This window comes from Schistocerca americana, chromosome 3 (assembly GCF_021461395.2).
Source record: "Schistocerca americana isolate TAMUIC-IGC-003095 chromosome 3, iqSchAmer2.1, whole genome shotgun sequence".
Classification (NCBI taxonomy): Eukaryota; Metazoa; Arthropoda; class Insecta; order Orthoptera; family Acrididae; genus Schistocerca; species Schistocerca americana.
Window position 1 is genome coordinate 563,917,352 of NC_060121.1, and position 19,592 is coordinate 563,936,943.

Sequence of the window (19,592 nt, forward strand, 5' to 3'; positions counted from 1 at the left end):
TGTGTGTGTGTGTGTGCCTGTGACAGACTCACTCTTGTGGTAGGACTCAATAGAGATTCTTCAGTCAATAATTACTGGTTTTATGTGTAACATGGGTTTGGTATGTTCATTTACGAAATACAAAATACTGTAGACAGCGGAACGCAGGGTAAGCCCGTGTTGCTGTAGTAGGTCGGTCTCAAGGTAGGAACATAGTCATAAGTGAAATTACCTTCCACGTAAGTAAGGAACTTTGACATGAACATCTCTGTTCGCCATACAGATGAAAAATCTGACCGTTAACTTTTCATCTTTCTATCGACGTTACCAGCGCTTTCATATTTCTATCGACATTGTCAGTGTTGTACACGTCGCGAGAAAGTTGTTACGAAACGCTGGGAGACATGAAGGTGAACCGTGCTTCGTGCAATTACTGGCAGCAGACCTTCAATGCAAATGACTGCAATTGCACTGTCCGCAAATGAAATATGAGAACCAGTAACTTCTAGCTATATTTCTGGCAAATATGGAATTTCCCACGTGATTAAAAAGTGTCAGTCCAGGATGATTTAATACAGTACGACCGTATAAATCTATCCATAAAAAATGTAGATGTCTGGTTGAGATTTACACGAACAATCCTGAGGCAGTGTTAATAAATCTCTTGTACGATCTGTTCGTATTGTTTATCGATCTGAAACCCTTACCAAAATTAAAGGCAAAGATTATTCAAAGAGGAACTATACTCTTCTATATCGGTCCGCATTGTCTCAGCAAGAACGTCACAGGAATGTTCAAGAAAGTACTGTGGTAACTCTGCACGAATAGCTTTAGAAAATTCTGTAGCTTACCTTCCAATATCTCTAGAAACATATGACCTCTAACAACAGGCATCTAACTTAATAACTCTAAGAGCAAAATTCTGGGTAACATAGTGAAAGAAATAGGAAGATGTAAAATGATTCTGTTATGCTAAACACCCTTCATAGCATGCCAGATCATGAGAAGAATAAATGTAGTGAGTTTGATGCAGAAGAAATATACTGCTCTAGATACAATTCATTTTTCGGTTAGCAATTAATCATAAAATTTTCATAATACATGTTCCTTGGCTGGGGAAGTATCTTTATAACGAGCATATTTTCAGTTCCTTGAACTGTATTTTCACAACAGCTTCCCAACAGTGTAATACCCAGTAGGAGTTATTTAGGTAGTTTGCAGGTGACTTCTGTATGTAACAAAGGTAAAAGAACGGACCCACAAAATTACAGACCAATATCCCTTAGTTAGATTTGCTGCACAATCCTTGAACATATTCCAGTTCGAATACAATAAACTTTCTTGAGACAGAGAAGCTTATGTCCACGAATCAGCATGGTTTTAAAAAGCATAGCTCGTGCGATGTAAAAAATAAAGAAAAAGTATTGTACAAGTTTGTAATGTTCTTCTGTCAATGCAGTTACCTATAACCCGGGTATATTTTGGAACTTCGGTCCATTGGAAACGTTTACCCATTTAAAAATTTGTCTGCGAAAGGTAACAAATGAAGTAGAGTGAATCTAAAGCGGGACTCAGAAGTATTACCATGTATGGTGAAATATGTCTGATTATTAGCGGAAAATCAATCGTATTTTGTTAGAAGGTGATGTTTTCTTTATAGTAACGAGTGGAAGGTTAAATTGTAGAAGAGATTTCGAAGTATTGAAGGCTCAGTTTAGGTCGCCACTTGAATGCGTATGAACTCACGGGCAGGAGGGAGCAGTTAATTATGGGAAAAAATTAAATATTTTGTGGAAGGCAAAACAGTTTAACCAGCGGTGGAAAGTGTAGAAGCTTAAGAAGACCACTGAGGTGGTGAATGGAGGCGGAGAACGCAGGAATTACGTAAAGAGACGAGAAGAACTCAGAACTTTGCAGAACATGATTGTTTCACTTGCATTGCAATAACTCACCAATTTTTGAGGAGAAGATTAATTACAAAATTCGGCTCAGAAGAGCATTTCGCAGGAGTTGAAGAATTTTGAAGAAAAGAAGAGAAGCAAAGGCCAATAATTTCAATAGGTTTTCAATATTTTTTTTTTTTTTAGGGTTCGGTACAGAAGACTTCGAGAATTAGAAGGTAATATTGCAATGAGAAACATAAAACATTAAGTATCCCAGCAAGAGAACGCAAAAGCACCGTTATTTTTAAGCCAATATGCTGAAACATTTTCCTTGTAATCCAGACGGGAGAGATACCGCCCGTTCTATAGACTGTGTTCCTGTACGCGAGTGGACTGACCGATACAGCTCCATGCATTGATCTGTGCCTTATCTTCCAAAGTTGCTTGAACAGCGTAAGGGCGGAAAATAGCTATATTTTTAGCGAAAATTAATAAAGCAGATGAATTGCTTTTTAAGGGAACAGTCATGCAGCCGTCGTAGAGGATGCGAAATTGACAGTATTTACCAGGTTAATCCAATCCACATCATAGTTCAAAACAGTTTTTGAACTACACAGTGTCTATTTAGCTATGGGACAATGTGCCAGAGCAGCAGAGAATATTTATTTCCATTTTGGTGATTAATTTTCCGATTGACAAGAAAGCAACCATCTTCTTGCTGAGGTCCAGCGATCTTCACAACAGAAGCAGCAGAACGGCATGAGAGAGCATCTATTACTGTGAATATGAAGCAAGGTGAGACTAATGAACATTTCAGATTTTTCTGCACCACCAGTGTCTTTGTTTTGCACAGTAAAAACAGAATTCTTAACGAACCATTGTATGTAAACATTGATGAAAATTTAAGAACAGTATTCAGCATTCCTTCAGACAAATGTTGAAGAAAATTTCATTGCATGCTACTACATTGGCAGCATAGAACTCTCTCACGACTAAATTTTGCAAGGACCTGTGTAATTGTAGTATCATATAGTACTTTTATGTTTCGGAATTGAATGAGTTTGTTATTATGATCTAATTTCACTAAACATCCTATAGGGTTGCGAAAGGAATGGATCGACAGTGAATGTGATTAATAAAACGAGATGAAACATAGACTACAATGTGGCACGCAGCAAAAATAAAAGATTCGCTTTGCGAAAACTGTAAATCTCAGATTTTATTCAGAAGTGCTTTTGTCATTCACTCATTTGTCGTTGAGTGCCTTTGTATCAACTCTTGTTAAGTTTTTCACCTTCGTACACAACCGATGTTTCTACAACTTCTATTCTGCCAACAGACTTAATCTGAATATCTAGGTAAGTAGCGAATACCCGTGACACATCAGCGGTGTACATTTGTGTAACACTAGCTGGAACATAGCTGATATGATCGACCTCACAGCCGTTTTCATTAGTGTACGGTCAACAATTTAGTAGTTATAATTACAATAGGCCTGTCTTGAGAGTGTAGCTCTGTACATCCCATACTGCCACAAGAGTAAAATTAACGTCAAAGGGATTTCACAGCTGTAGTAATACAGATTTGAAGCATCCTGTGTTAAGCTGACTCAGATTAATGGGGTGCAGTACTTTGAAATAATTTTCGCGAGGAAGGTTCAGATGCGACCACGTTGTGCACTGATTTGCTAAGTGTCTGTGCCAGGGTACATTGAACATTTACTATTAGTGTGTTATAGACAGTGAGGTGAAAATACTGGGATTGGATATCATCGTCAGTTATGCTAAGATGGGTTCTGGCTTATGTCAATGATTTTCAGACTTAATTAAAAGTTATGGAACCATCCCAAGTAGTCCAGTGTAGTTTAGTAGTAGCCGTGAGAGGTTGTTTAAATGTTAGAGGTTAGGGCTGTTTTATATTCTGAGCTACAATGATCTGCATGTCGGGTGGTCTAACCATCGAATACGATAATGCTCTCTCTTCTACGTGTTGTCTCTCGTCTGCCTTAGATATATTAAAGAGATGGCTCTCAAATGGCTCTAAGCAGTATGGGACTTAACATCTGAGGTTATCAGTCCTCTAGACTTAGAATTACTTAAACCTAACTGATCTAAGGACATCACACACATCCACGCCCGAGCCAGGATTCGAACCTGAGACCGTAGCAGCAGCGCGGTTCGGGACTGACGAGACTAGAACCGCTCTGCCACAGCGGCCGGCTTAAAGAGATGTCCAGACCCGTTACGCGATTCGTTTCAGAACAGAACTTTACCTGCGGTCACTGTGCTCCAAAGAATAGTAGTTAGAGAAATAATTCCACTATTTGAGGCTAGGGATGTCTGTGAAGTAATTTCGGTCCTACCTGTTTTGTTGCACAGCATCCTGCTAGCGCCTGTATGACAGGGTATTTTTCACATTATGAAAGTTGAAACTTCCTTGCTGTAGATGCACCTTTTGGAATAATTTAATGGGTTTTTAGTGTTATTAGGTCATTATTGTTTACTGACTTTCACGACACGGTAAACAGTTTACTAACTCCTTACTGTTATTTCTGGAACAGTTTCTTTCGCACGTAAACTTCAGGGAACGCAGTATGATTGATTAGATAACTAGTGCTGACTTAAAGCAGTTGACACATCTGACCATAAAGCTTCTTCAGTGTCAGATATGTGTCATTTCCACTGCGTTCTGTGAATGTGCAGCACACTAACGTTGCTCATTGCTGTAAATTTCATCTCTTGCGGTCTGTTATCAGTAGCAAAAGTCAGAGATGGTTCAGTGGCAGCCGATGACACAATGATTGCCACTCTGCCCATCTGCAGTACTTCGTTTCAGCTAGTAGGTTCTTATAAATGAAACAACTCCCAAACACGATTTGGCAGTTATTATATAACCCAGATATTATTATCAAATGCCGTGTACAATATATAGAAGATAAGAATAAAACTTAAATTGTGTGGAGAAATCACTTCAAGGTTTTAATTAGTCGTTTTCCAATAGTGCTCAAATATCCAAGAGGTACTAGATGGATCATACATCAGCAGCCAAAAGTCTCTGATTCACATGTATTTCAGGTCTGAGATTTACTCAATGTCGCGTAGCTACTACGATTTGACTACGGTATTCAATTCTGCTGCAAATTATAAGTGTTGCAAGCAACTATCAAAATAATGGAGACAGATGTGCTTCAAAACACAGTTTTTCTGATCTACTTTATTCCTTTTTTGTGTTGTGAACTACAGTTTTCTCCATGGAATTTCTAAATCGGAAGATTCCTCTAACTATAATGAAAGCAGCTTGTGCGAGAGTGGTAGATGGAGAAAATTCATAGACTACTGCCAGTTGCGTATATCTCATAGAAAACAGAAGTCAAAAGAGGTAGCAGTTCAATGAATTTAGACCTGTAGTTGCTTATTCAACGTGGGCAGTAACCTGGACAATGAATTTACATACTCAGCTTGTTATGAGTAACAGTGTTGCAGCATGTCGATGTTTCTTGTACTGATACACTCCACGAAAGGTGTGTCTGATCTGCTCGCTGGATCATTCATTGCTGGCAAACTGTTAGCAGGAATGGAATTTCCGTGAGACTGATATACACTGAAGAGCCAAAGAAACTGGTACACCTGCCTAATATCGTGTAGGGCCAGCGCGAGCGCGTAGGACTGCTGCAACACGACGTGGCATGGACACGACTAATGTCTGAAGTGGTGATGCAGGGAATTAACACCATGATTCCTGTCCATAAATTCGTAAGAGGACGAGGTGGTGGAGATCTCTTCTGAACAGCACGTTGCAAGGCATTTCAGATATGCTCAATAATGTTCATGTCTGGGGTTTGGTGGCCAGAAGAAGTGTTTAAACTCAGAAGAGCCACTCTGTAGTAATTCGGGACATGCGTGGTGTCACATTGCCCTGCTGGAATTGCCCAAGTCCTTCAGAAAGCACAATGGACATGAATGGACGCAGGCGATCAGTCAGGATGCTTACGTACTTGTTACCTGTCAGAGTCGTATCTAGACGTATCAAGGGTCCCATATCACTCCTGCTGTACACGCCCCACACCATTACAAAGCCTCCACCAGCTTGAACAGTCCCCTGCTGACTTGCAGGATCCATGGATTCTTGAGGTTGTCTCCATACGCGTACACGTCAATTTGCCCGATACAATTCGAAACGAGACTCGTCTGACGAGGCAACATGTTTCCAGCCGTCAGCAGTCCAATGTCGGTGTTGAAAGGCCCAAGCGAGGCGTAAAGCTTAGTGTTGTGCAGTCATCAATGATACACGAGTGGGCATTCGGCTCCGAAAGTCCATTCGATGTTTCGTTGAATGGTTTGCGTGCTGACACTTGTTGATGGCCCAGCAATGAACTCTGAAATGGTCGTACAGGAAAATCCCCACTTCATCGCTACCCCTGAGATGCCGTTTCCCATCTCTCGTGCGCCGACTGTAACACCACGTTCAAACTCACTTACATCTTCATAACCTGACATTATAGCAGTAACTGATCTAAAAACTGCGCCAGACACTTAGTGTCTTATATAGTCGTTGCCGACCGCAGTTCCATATTCTGCCTGTTTACATATCTCTGTATATGAATTCACATGTCTATAGCAGTTTCTCTGGCGCTTCAGTGTAGCTGACCTTTGTCGAAAACTACTGCCCTGGTTGAATGATCTTAAATTATTAAATTTAATTAGTGTGGTGAAACATCAGAGAGTGACAGTTATTATTAAGCAATTTTATTTTCAGTTCCAGCGGCATACATTTACAGCTATCATCAGCCTCGATCTCTATTTTATTATCAGATGTTGTTGTTATTGTGTTCAGCCAGAAGGCTGGCATGATGCAGTTCTCCGAACTAGTCTATTCTATGCGAGCCTTTTCATCCTTCCATACCTACTGCAAGCTACATCCATTACACCTTACGATAATCAGCCTTTGTCTGCCTTCATAATTTTGACTCTCCACAGTTCCCTCCTTTACCAAACTATTGACTCCGTGATGGCCCAGGATGCGTCAATCGATCCCTTCTTTTAGTCAAGTTCTGTCATAAATTTCTTTGCTCCACAACTTGATTCACTCGTTGATCAGCTACCCATCTAATCTTCAGCGTTATTCTGTAGCCTCACATTTCAAAAGCTTTTATTCTCTTCTGATGTAAAGTGTCTGTCGTCCGCTTTTCACTTCTGTACAAGGCCACACTCTAGACAAGTCCTTTCGGAGAGTAATTCCTGAAATTAAATTTATATTCAGAGTTAACTGAAGGGGTACAGTACTGCCCGACATAGAAAAGATGTGCAACAACATACTTTGTTGTTCTTGTCAGAACAGCGTTTTTGTAGAAATGACACCATTTTATTTAATACACCGAAGCCGGCTACCAATATAGGAAAGAAGGGCAATTTGTATGTTTAATTATTCAGATGTGCACTTCCTTAAAATAGATCCCTGGATCCAGTTTGGTAATGTTTGTGAATTGAATGAATGACTGATCGTCTGCTGACCACAGATAGTGAAGGTAGATTCTATAATCATCTTGGAGACGATTCTCTGGTCACCTTTAGCCGAACCAAAGAGATGAAGTATACCAGAGCACCAGTGGGCCTGGAATGTGGCTGACCAATACGGTGGCAAGGTCCTCCCCCACTTCTGTGGAAGCACGGAATGACCGGATGAACGGCCATGTTTCAGCACTCTGTCGCTGGTTCCTTAGGTGTGAAGAAGTGCTCTACGTGTGCTCCAGAGAAATTTAAATGAAAATAGTATGCATGTAAAATATTTAAGAGTAGATGAACTAATAATTTCTCTTTTTTAGAAACTTTTGGTGGGAGCCTCATGCAAATTGTTCGGAAAAAGATAGGTTGGTAAAAATTCATGGGGAACATAGGATTCTTCGGAAATGACAAAGAAATCACGTGTTGTAATTACAAGACAAAATACTAGCGTATGGTAGTATTAAGATGAAATACTTGAGTGTGTAAATTAAGTTGAAAATAATTAAGATTTCTGTGTGCAGAACTTGAATTAGAGTCAAGCACTTCCACATCGTGAGCACGAAAAAAATTAGAAGTTCTTGTCCTAGCATTCAGTTAAGGATCCGTGCGTGAGATAAAAAAGATACCAAAACTTCCATTATGAGATACATTCGTGTGATGCCAGCTTGATATTCTGATACTCTGTGAGTGAATTAAGGTGAGTCAGCCATCTACCCGGCAACTCCATGTGGGTTGCATTGCACTGGGAGATGTGCATAAATCTTCCAGAGTTTGTGGTAGGAAAATTATTACGTGGGTTCGTGACGTGTGAATCTGGGATGACTATTGTTTGATGTCGGAAAGCAGAAATAGTAGAAAACCAAACATTTTGGTTTTTGAGATGTGTTTTATACTGTCAATGTGATTTATTATGTGTATTTAATCTGTGTGATTTGCATGAAACAGTAGCGAATTTAGAGGGTCAAGCATGTAGTCAAGCTAGTACAGCGCGAAAGTCAGTAAATTCGTTACGTTGCTAATGAATGAGATTGCGAGAGTGGCGGAGAGGATAAAGTAGCGAAAGATTCCTTACAAATCCAGAAAGTGCACTGTAGCAATAGACAGAAACATCACGAGACCATAGAATAGTAAAATGCGTATGTTATGTCACAGCCATTTGGTGGAGAATCCCTTGTTTAATTATTGTGTTTAAGTATAGCGCAAGGAATTTTTCAACATTAGCGTGACAGAATTTATTGTAATAAAAGGGGAGATATATGAAACAAGTAGTGGTCTTGATTATTGAGTTGTGGGTAGTCATTTCGTTGCGATATTTTACCGTAACCTCCATTTTCTTGCTGGGATATCCAAGATTTGGATAAAATATGTACCACAGGAAGGAAATGTGGCCTTGCCAGGGTGGAGTGAGTCCATCAGAAATGTTCACTAGCTATTGGTCAGATGCGTTATCCATTCCGTTGCATTAAGAAGTGAGGACGAGAATAAATGATAGCTTAACTGATAGGCACTAGGGCTTGTATTTCAAGCATAGTTGCAGTGGGCATGATAATCATGAAAACGTTTCCCATGTACGATTAATAACTGCACACGCTTGGCAAGCCACTCATCTAGTAGGCCTGACTACTAGATGCCCCAGAATGGGGTAGTAACCTTCCACAACAAATTTTGTCTTTCTTACAACCGATTTTCTTGCTATTCTCTGTCTGTATTTTACGTCTTCTCTAACTGGAATACAGTTACTTTGATCCCCAAAAAATAAATCCCACCTACTTCTATTAGTGTCTCATTTCCTAATAGAATTTTCTCAGCATCGTACCATTTAATTCGAGTACATGCGTGTACCCCTGTTTTGCTTTTACTGCTATTCATCTTCTTCTCGAAACATTTCCAAATGAATTTAACCGTACTTTCAAGTCTTTTAGCCACTTCCAGAAGAACTGCAATCCCATCCGTGATTTTTTCTCTTCCAAAATTTCTCCTTTCTCCTAGGCATCTTGCTCAAAATACAGACTTAATAACATAGAAGATAGGCTATAACTCAGTCTAGATCATTTCTCAACTGCCTTTTCACGTCCTTCGACAATTACAACTGGAATATGGTTTCCGAAAATGTTGTAGTTAAATTTCACTCCCTGTATTTTGCCACTTTACCTTCAGGATATAAAGCAATATATTGCACTCAGCATTGATAAAAGCTTTTTCTTAATCTAAAACTGCTATAATCATGAGTCTTCCATTCTTCAGTCCAAGTGCTAAGACAATTTGTAGGGTCAGTGTAGCCTCATGTGTTCTTAGGGTTCTCTAGAACCCAATTCGATCTTCCGCGATGTCAATTTCTAACACTCTTTCCATTTGTTGTGAAATATTTCGAATTAGATTTTCGTAACCATTACTTATGAAACTAATGGTTCTGACCTTTTAGCACTTATCGTTGGAACGGAAATTATTACATCCTTTTGCAAGTAATTTTTCTGTCACATACATCTGACATACAAGGTGGAATGGTTCTGTCAAGGTATGTTCTCCCAATGATGCTGATAAGGGAATCCCATATACTCAAGTTGCTGTGTGTCGACCTAGGTTTTTCAGTGCTCTGTCAAATTCTTCTTGCGCGTCGTATATCCCATCTCATCTTTTCCTACTCCGTCTTTAGTTTCCATAATATTGCTCTAAGGTTCGTTTCGTTTTTACAGCATCATATAGCCAGTCCTATTGAAGTGTTTTATCTTGTAGGAACAACATTTTTGCTAATCTTAGGCATCTGAAAACGCAGCTGCTGGTCAACTTGAACGTTTTCTTTTTTTCTCTTTTCTCATGTCATCCAGTTCTACTCTCCTAAATAGCAAAATTCGCCGTTCAATAATATTTCCGTATCGCTGTCTACCTGCTTTAGAGATAAACAGAAAAGTATCAATCGTAAACAGTGCAGATGTGATCCATTGACATGTCTTTCTCCATCTATGTAAATTAGAGTAATTATAGAACTGCTCCAGTTTTTGACAGCTGTCTTCGGCCACTGACTTCAGCTTAACTTATCTACGATCTCCTTTTGTAATATTAGTTTACCTCCGCCATAGCTATTTCTACTGTAACACCACTGTCTCTCATCACCATTTCTTCCTTCACATCTCTAACGGTATCATATACTATTTTATACAGTATTCATTAAATCTTTAATTACAAACTGGCTGTTTCTGATTCAGTTCTTAAACTATACTACACCTGGGATCGTGTAAAGTTATTGTGGTTTAGTCTTTACTTACGTCAGGGATACTGAAATTCGGCCATGCGATAGTGGTTACGGAGGTCTACGAACATCGTCAGTTATCACACCCGTGTAAAATGGTGTATTCACAGATCCTAGAGGACTTCGGCCATCATTTGTTCGACACTTTCTTGGCTGAAGCTCAGACTCTGCGTTGGGAATCGATAGATGGTATTTCACTATGGTAAACGATTCCACCGAGGGTGTCCTTCAGTAGAACGTATACCGCTTGGTTCCTTCTAATGCAACAGTGTCTTAGCATGGAGTGGTCTCGTGTTGACAGCTGTGCAATAATGTTAGTTCCTGTATGTCGTACGTAGCATAAATTCTTAGCGAGGATCCCGCAATACGTCTGTTGGTTCATATGTCTGTTGCTGGTCATATCACAGACTTTGTGGGATGGCTATTACTGCCTCGTGATGGCTGGGTGTTGTGTGCTGTCCTTAGGTTAGTTAGGTTTAAGTAGTTCTAAGTTCTAGGGGACCTATGACCACAGCAGTTGAGTCCCATAGTGCTCATAGCCATTTGAACCATTTTTGATGGCTATTACTTCTCATTTAGAAAAGTGATGTCCTGTGATAGGCCCAATTTTTCCTTTTTTTGTTTTTTGTTTTTTTTTTTTTGTTTGTGGCAACATAACTCAGTAATCCCTTCTGCGTCTTTCTTCAGTTAACGGGGCATCGAGTTATACGGACATGGAGCTTCTCCCATAAAGGAAATAGTTTTCCAGGACACTGGAGTTGTACCTGTACGAACAAAAGGGTGCAACGAGTCTTCTTGTTGAAAGACGGTGTACTTGTAGCTAAAGCAAACACAGCGTAGGCTCGCAAAGGATTACTTTTGGTGATGTAAAGGCTTGTCAGAAATTCCGCTGCGATTCGAACGAGAAAGTAACTAACACGAAAGCAGTGTAGTCTCGGATAGGATTACTTTTGGTGAAATAAGGACTTGCCATAAATTCTTGGACGGGTGGAACAAGAGAACTACTAAGCCGTTACTGCCAGGTAAAGCAAAAGCTGGTTAGCTCCTGAATATTACGTAAGTCGTCATCTAGCTCCGACAGAAATGCCTCACAGAGGTAGTGAAGGAGTTACATGAAGTGCAAGTTCATTCATCTATATCAGCCATCTATAACAGCAGATCATCGTCTGGTATGGATGCCATGGTGTGAAAGTAAATTCTAAAGTCATCGTACATTTACAAAGGTGGCCAACGGCGAATCATCTTCCTTGAACAAGGATCACCGGCACTGATATGTAACAGAGAAGGGAAAAAATACACACACAGACACAATTTTTAGATGTTAAATCTTTTTTTCTGGTTTGTTCACTTTACTTTTATTTAGTATTGAAATTTTCAATCACGTTGCCATTCCACTGTCAAATATGCAATTTACTCAGGAGACGAGGTACTGTCGGAAGTAAAGCTGTGAGGACGCGGCGTGAGTAGTGCTCGGGTAGCTCAGATGGCAAAGCACTTGCCCGCGAGAGGCAAAGATCTCGAGTTCGAGTCTCGGTCCGGCACACAGTTTTAATCTGCCAGCCAGTTTCAATTTAGTGTTTTCACTTCACTCTGCACGCGTAGTGTCGTTTGTAATACTATGTATCACTATTGCATCCTATCAGTCAGTGATTTAAAATGTGATGATGGCCTTATGTGCCGAAAACCGGTTAACAAAATAAACTGATACTGTAGAACATCAATAATTTGGTGCTTTTCATTTGTAACAAAAATAGCAGTTAACCACACCGATTAACGGGTAGCTATTGAACGCGCTAAGAGAAGTTTAGTCTGCGGAACAACGCGACAAAATTCTGTTGTCCCCAGTCAAATAATTTGGCTGTTGTCTGCCCCCGGTAGCTGAGTGGCCAGTCCGGCTTTCGCCGCCGTGCAGTGGGGACGAGTTGTTGTTTCCGCCTGCGGAGCGCGCGCGCTCGCTGTTGTTTACATTTCAGCGGCCGTCACTTACGTGTCGCTTACGTGCGCTAGAACCATGGACAACCGTTTTCGAAAATCAACATTACGATTCAACTTCTGCAACGAATACGCACGGGCAAAGGCCTTGGAAGTGGAACGGTTCCTACGCGACGTTGCTAAGATCCCAGCTTCCGACATCTTGGGCATCCATTTGTCCATATTAAGCAGTACTGTGTACGTCAAAGTCGTAAATGACGCGACATGTGAAAGAATACTTCGTGACACCAACCATGGATTACGCTTTTGCTACGCCGACGGCAATGTCGGAGCGGTCACTGTCGACCATGCCGGCTTAGGATTGCGCACCATACGAGTTTTCGAACTCCCGTTCGAGCTTCCGGCGGAAGACGTTATCGCGGCTTTCCGCCCCTATGGCACTGTACATGGCCACACTGCCGAAAGCTGGGGGCAATTCCAAACGTACCCCATTCTTAACGGTGTACGGCAGATCACCATCGACCTCCATCGCCACGTGCCATCTTACCTGCAAATTAGCGGGTGCCGCGCGGTTGTCATATACGACGGCCAATCCAAGACCTGTTCCGGGTGCGGCAAAGAAGGCCACCTCAGATCTAAGTGTCTTCAGCGACGAATCACCCAACTGCCAGCTGCTACGTGGGCACTTCCGGCTCCGACGACGGTTTTACCGATCACATACGCATCGGCGCTCTCTTCTCCTCCCACTGGCCGCCGCCCATCGGACCACATACCAGTGACCCTTCCAGCTGCTACGGATACCGCCGGGGCCGACACGTCGCGCTCAAAGCCTGACGCTACTCCGGCGCCACTACCAACAGCGACGACTTCCGACAACCACCCGCCTGAACATATGGACGCCCCTTAATTTGACGTTCCCGCGACGGCCTTCCTCTCAGAGCGACGCGACTCCCTTCCGTCTTCCGACAGGGAAGGACGAACCCGCAAACAACGTTCACCTAAGAGGCACAAGAGGAGGCGCCGTACGGTCTCGGAACGAGACGGATCACCTCCCCCTGATGCTCCAGAGGCCGTCCGACCCGACGAAGCCTCGGAGAACCTGCACGACGATACGAATGACGACAACATGACGCCGACTGTGGCTGTGTCGATGCCTACTCTACTGGCTCGCTCAGGTGCTCCTGAACCAATGGACACCGTTGCGACTGCCGCCGAGACATCCTCCGCCCCTACGACCGAAGTGGAACGTACAACCATCACAACGACAGCGCCCTCACTGGTGTGGAGTGAGGACGTCGATGAGGACCCGGACCACACGCTGGGGACAGAGTTACCCCAGACGGAAGCATCGTTACCGCTGATAACGCCGTCAGGTGGCGTACGGCACGACTCGCCGTTGCCTCGCCCCTCTTCATCCTCCGCCGGTGGAGTTCCCCTCCACGGCGCGGTACGGCTCCAAACCTACGGAATAGCGACGATCAACACTAACACCATTAGCTGACCAGTAAAACTTCAACTGCTGCGAGAGATGATATGGGGGTCGGACGTCAATATGGCACTACTACAGGAAGTACACTTGGCCACACTTCCAGACGCCGCGGGATATAACACTTATCCTTCTCCTAGTGACCACCTGGGACGCGGCGTAGCCATCTACGCCACAGAAGGCATTCCAGTGGCCGATATTACATACCTTCCATCTGCCAGAGGCTTGGCCGTCACCGTCATGGGGACGCGTATCGTCAACTCCGCTCCGTCAGGCTCCACCCGCAGACGCGATACGGCTCTCTTCTGTTCAGAAGAAATCGCTCCTTTGTTTCTTGGACGCTGCGACCATTACTTGCATGGGGGTGATTTTAACTGTGTCTTGCACCCTAAAGATCAAGTGCCCCACTACAACACCTGTCAAGAACTGCGTCCTGTCGTCCGAGATCTGTTGCTCCGCGACACTTGGGAAGTTCAGCACGGCGACGCGCGTGGACATACTTACCAGACTAGTCACTCCGCGAGCCGCCTTCATAGAATTTACGTCTCTCGGGAACTCACACCTGCAGTCCAAGGTGCAGAACTTCGGCCCCTGGCCTTTTCGGACCACTGTGCCTACATCTGCAACATTCTCTTCCCCAAGCAAGTGCTCTGGCGTAGTCGTGCACCGTGGAAGCTAAACACCTCCCATATTCACGATCCCGAATGTCTTGAACGTGTTACCGAGACATGGGCCACCTGTGAACGTCGCTTACCTAAATACTACACGACCTTGACCTGGTGGCTGGAATGTGCCAAACCTGCCATTCGACGTACTTTGATTCAGTATGGAAAGGAAGTTGCTATGTGGCGCCGGCACACTACCGACTATTTCAGTGCCGTTCTCCGCGACCTGGACGCCCAACCGCCCACCCCCGACACCTAGAGGGAACGCAGCAGGGTTAAGGCGCAAATTGTAACTTTGACACGCCGTAGACTAAAGGGGGCTATGGTGCGAACCCGATGTCAAGATTCGGCGGAACAAGAACATCCGATCATGCATCATATCGCCTCCGTTAGAAAACATCGACGACAACAACTCATCACCGAGATCACCACCTGTCATGGCCAGCACGTCGCTTGCCAGGCCGAAATCGTCAGTGGCTTTGTCGACCACTACCGCACAATGTACCAGGAGGAGATTACCAACAACCACGCTGAGGAGTCAGTGTTACCACACGTAACTCGCACCCTCACCAGCGACGAAGCGGACGAGCTGATGGAGCCCATTACGCGTGACGAAATCCACGACGCAATCAAAAAAGGTGCTCTGAATAAGTCACCTGGGGTCAACGGATTGCCAATAGAATTTTATAGCGCTTTCTTCACACTAATGGCGTCACGGACAACGATGTTTCATGAACTGCTGACGATCGGGAACGCAGTACCGCCGTCCTTCGTCACGGGAATTATTATACCCATCCACAAACCGACACCAGGTGTGACGACAGCACATTAGCGTCCCCTGACTCTGCTTAACGAAGACTGTAAAATTTTTACGCGCCTACTGGCAACGCGATGCCGCAAGGTCCTGCCCAGCATTCTATCCCCGGAACAGACAACTCCGGGCGGCTCAGTTAATACACAAACGGCCACAGGAGATTGCCGCGATTTAATTACACTGGCAGGGGCGTGCAGACTCTGCGCCGCAGTGGTTGCCATTGATTTTGACAGCGCATTCGACAAAGTGCGGCATCTTTTTCTGTTCTCAGTGATGAAGCGCATGGGTTTTCCACCAGGCTTTATCGACGTGATCCGGCGCCTGTACGGCACCGCCGAATCGCTGATTCAGGTCAATGGCCGTGTGACGGGACCAGTGGCGATCCGGCGTTAAGTACGGCAAGGCTGCCCACTTTCGACCCTACTCTATGCCATAAGCCTGGAGCCACTCATCGGGAGTCTGACGAGCCACCTTTCTGGTCTCACTTTGCGACAGCACAGTTTTCGATGTCGTGCGTATGCGGACGACCTCCTCTCCTCCTCTTGATCCGCTCACGGAGTGAAACACACACGGTACTTGATTTGATATCAACGTACGGCACTGCAGCGGGCAGTAACATGAATGTGGCTAAATCCGCGGCGATGCCCATTGGACGCGGCCTCTCACACGACGACTTAGCACCTCACCCGTGTGTACAAAAACTACGATACCTTGGTATCATTTTCACCTCCACCGTGCGCCGCTCCGCTGCTATCAATTTTCGGCGTGCACTTCAAACTATCCGCACGACGGTGCGACAAAATTTTCTCCGACGACTCGATTCTTTACAACGTGTCCAATACCTCAATCAACATATGGCGTCCAGAATGGTCCACATTGCACAGGTCCTCCCGCTGCCATCAACTATTGGACGCAGCCTCCAGGCTGCCTTCGGATACTTCCTTACGGCCGGTACGCTCTTTAAGGTCCGCTACGACACGCCCACCCTTCCCCCCGCGAGCGGGTGGCCTCGGCCTTGTCAATGTGCGACCCCGCGCGGCGTCCTTGTACATGTCCACCATGCACAAGCAGTGGCACGGGGGCACCTCCCTTACGCGCAGCTTGCTGGAAATTCTTGTGCCCGCGACCATAACACCACCAGTACCAGTCGGACACATCAAGCAACATCTGACGCACATTTCTGATTTCATCGTCGACTTCAGTTATGCTCACACACACTTACCGACCACGATTTTTACACCCCATTCCTTCGTTCCATATCCAGCAACAATATCGAACTGAGAAATCCGTCCACGCGGTGGCCCACGGTTTGGCGTCACATCCACCAGCCTTTTCTTCCCTCCAACGTCCGGGCAACATGGTACCAAGTCGCAAATCAAAAATTCGCCACAAATCATCGTCTTCACGCCATCGGACTACAGGACTCTTCACTTTGTTCTATTTGCCACCTCGTGGATGACGATGTCCATCAACTGACTTGTGCTGCCACCAGTGACGTCTGGAAACTTGCCCGACAGTTCGTTGCCTGTTACCTCCGCATTCCGCCAGACTCGATTGACCTATGGACTTTTATCCATCCTGAGAATACTTATTTCCCCGCCACCAAAAATCATGCGATTGTATGGGTCAAGGGATGGACGATCACCTATATGTATAATGATGGCGACAAATCACGCCTTGATTTCTGGCAGTACTTACAAACCGCCCACAGTGAAGTCGAACACCGACCGCGCTACCGCGCCTTCATCGCCAATTACCTACATGCGATCTTCACGTCACCCCCGCTCAGTTGGATGGTGCCACACGCCGACAGCACTCCCGCCTCTCCTGCTGAGATCTGAGAGCCCCCGCGCTACTTTCTACATTGTAACTCACAGTGGAATAGGCGCATGGACACGCGCCTCCTTTCTTTTATGCACTATACCAGAAAACACTGGTTTTCCCCTGACTCCACTGTACATTGCTTCACACCTCTTAGCTTACATCAGTATCATTATTCTTTTTTTCCCTATACCTTGTTCATAACAAAAAAAAATTGCTCGCCTTGTACGAGAATAATGTCTTGTGTTATTTTCGCCGGATGGATGGCATTTCTGTTGTATTTAAGTTTGTACCAATGAAAAAATTTAAAAAAAGTGGTCAGTGCGACAGAATGTCAATCCTAAGGACCCAGGTTCAATTCCCGGCTGGGTCAGAGATTTTCTCCACTCAGGGGATGGGTGTTTGTTATCCTGATCGTCATCATTTCATCCCCATCGACGCGTAAGTCGCCAAAGTGGCGTCAAATCGAAAAACCCGACGGGAGGCCCTAGTCACACGACATTAACTTTTATTTGGCAAGAACTTTTTTACTGCCAGACATTTAATAGAATAGGCCAACGTGTTATTTTTTATATACGGGCCTTTGCGTCACAGATGTTAAACATTTAGGTAATTGTCTCTGGTCAACAAGGCGAATCGCATTTCGAAAGTATGGCACTCCATTCGCGTTCATTAATATCATAAATACTCGTAGTACGAAGTTCTTCAGAATCAGAAAAGTGTTCTTTCTTCGCTTCAGACTCTAATTAAATCAATTCATCTTAGATTCATTGATGCGTCTTTACCAGATATGTCACTACGAATTTTAGCTCTGCCAGGTGCAGACGAGAAATAGAACAGTTAAGCTGAGAGTAGCAATTACCTGAAAATCCTTCATTATCTTTAATTTGTTTATTTCTCTTTAAACAGTTAAAATACATTTTATCCATTACACACCTGAAGTGGCTGGAGCAAGATCAGATGGAAAATCTGTTGCTTTGCAGAAGAAAAACCAGTTGTCATCATTGTTTAATTATAAGAACACATCGTTGGCGAGGAACACTCTTCGCCCTCTTAGAAGCGTAACAGCCTTCCTTTCACCGGCTTCTTCACGATTCTCACGCCATCTCTTTCTCTTTCCGTTGCTTATCAACAGCCTTCCCCGCGCCCCTCTCCCCCGCCCCACCCCAACGCGCCATCACGAGCGCTGTCTCTGCTTTTGACTAGTTAATTAACTCGTACTACAGGCCCTTAATTGCCCTGGAATTTGCTTTACAAACGTATTATCAATTCACGCCATTCTGCACTTTATGAAATATTGCTCTCTTAATGAGTTACAAAAACTGGCATTCATCGTCATTCTTTGAACACTCAGTTGCAAGAAGAGACCCATCTCATCAGTAATCTTTCATAGTTGAGCGGTGGACTCGCAGCTGACGATCAACTGATTAAAATTAAGTAAGTCGATGGAGTAGCCGACTGAATGGTAGAGATCTGATCAGATCTCGTTGCATCATTGTAACGATCTCTTGTTAAATAAATGGAGCAAATGGCGCACAAAATTACACGAGTGCTTGATAATCCGACGAGTTTGTGTATTTTTCATGTCGGTGACAACATTCAAAGAAATTTCTTCTAGATTTGCGGATCGTTTTATGAAGATTAGGATGCACAGCGCGATACGGTAACTATGGCAATGAACGTAATGCTTCTAGACAAAAACCTTTGATTTTATCTGTCAGCATTAAAATTCTGTTAGCATGAGCACTGTATATCGATGATTATCGTTGAGACATGGGCAATGTAACCAAGATCAAACAAGAGTGGATATCTGTTTCGCAAGGTGCAGCTGAACGCCACCATAGCTGAGTAGACGACATTCCAGCTTGTCTTGCCGAGGTTGCTCTGGTTCGATTCCCGGCTGTGTTGGAGATTTTCTCCGCTCAGGGACTGGATGTTTGTATCATCATCATCATTTCATCCTCATCGACGAACAAGCCGCCGACGTGGCGTCACCTCAAAAGACCTGCACCAGGCGATCGGGTCTACGAGCCGCACACTACAATACCATTCTTTGTATCAGTAAACAGAAGATATCTGTCGTTTTGGAAATGTGAGGCTGATCCCGGCGGAGGTTCGAGTCCTCCCTCCGGCATAGGTGTGTGTGTTTGTCCTTAGGATAATTTAGTTTAAGTAGTGTGTAAGCATAGGGACTGATGACCTCAGCGGTTAAGTCCCATAAGACTTCACACACATTTGAACATTTTTTTTTTCGTTTTGGAAGA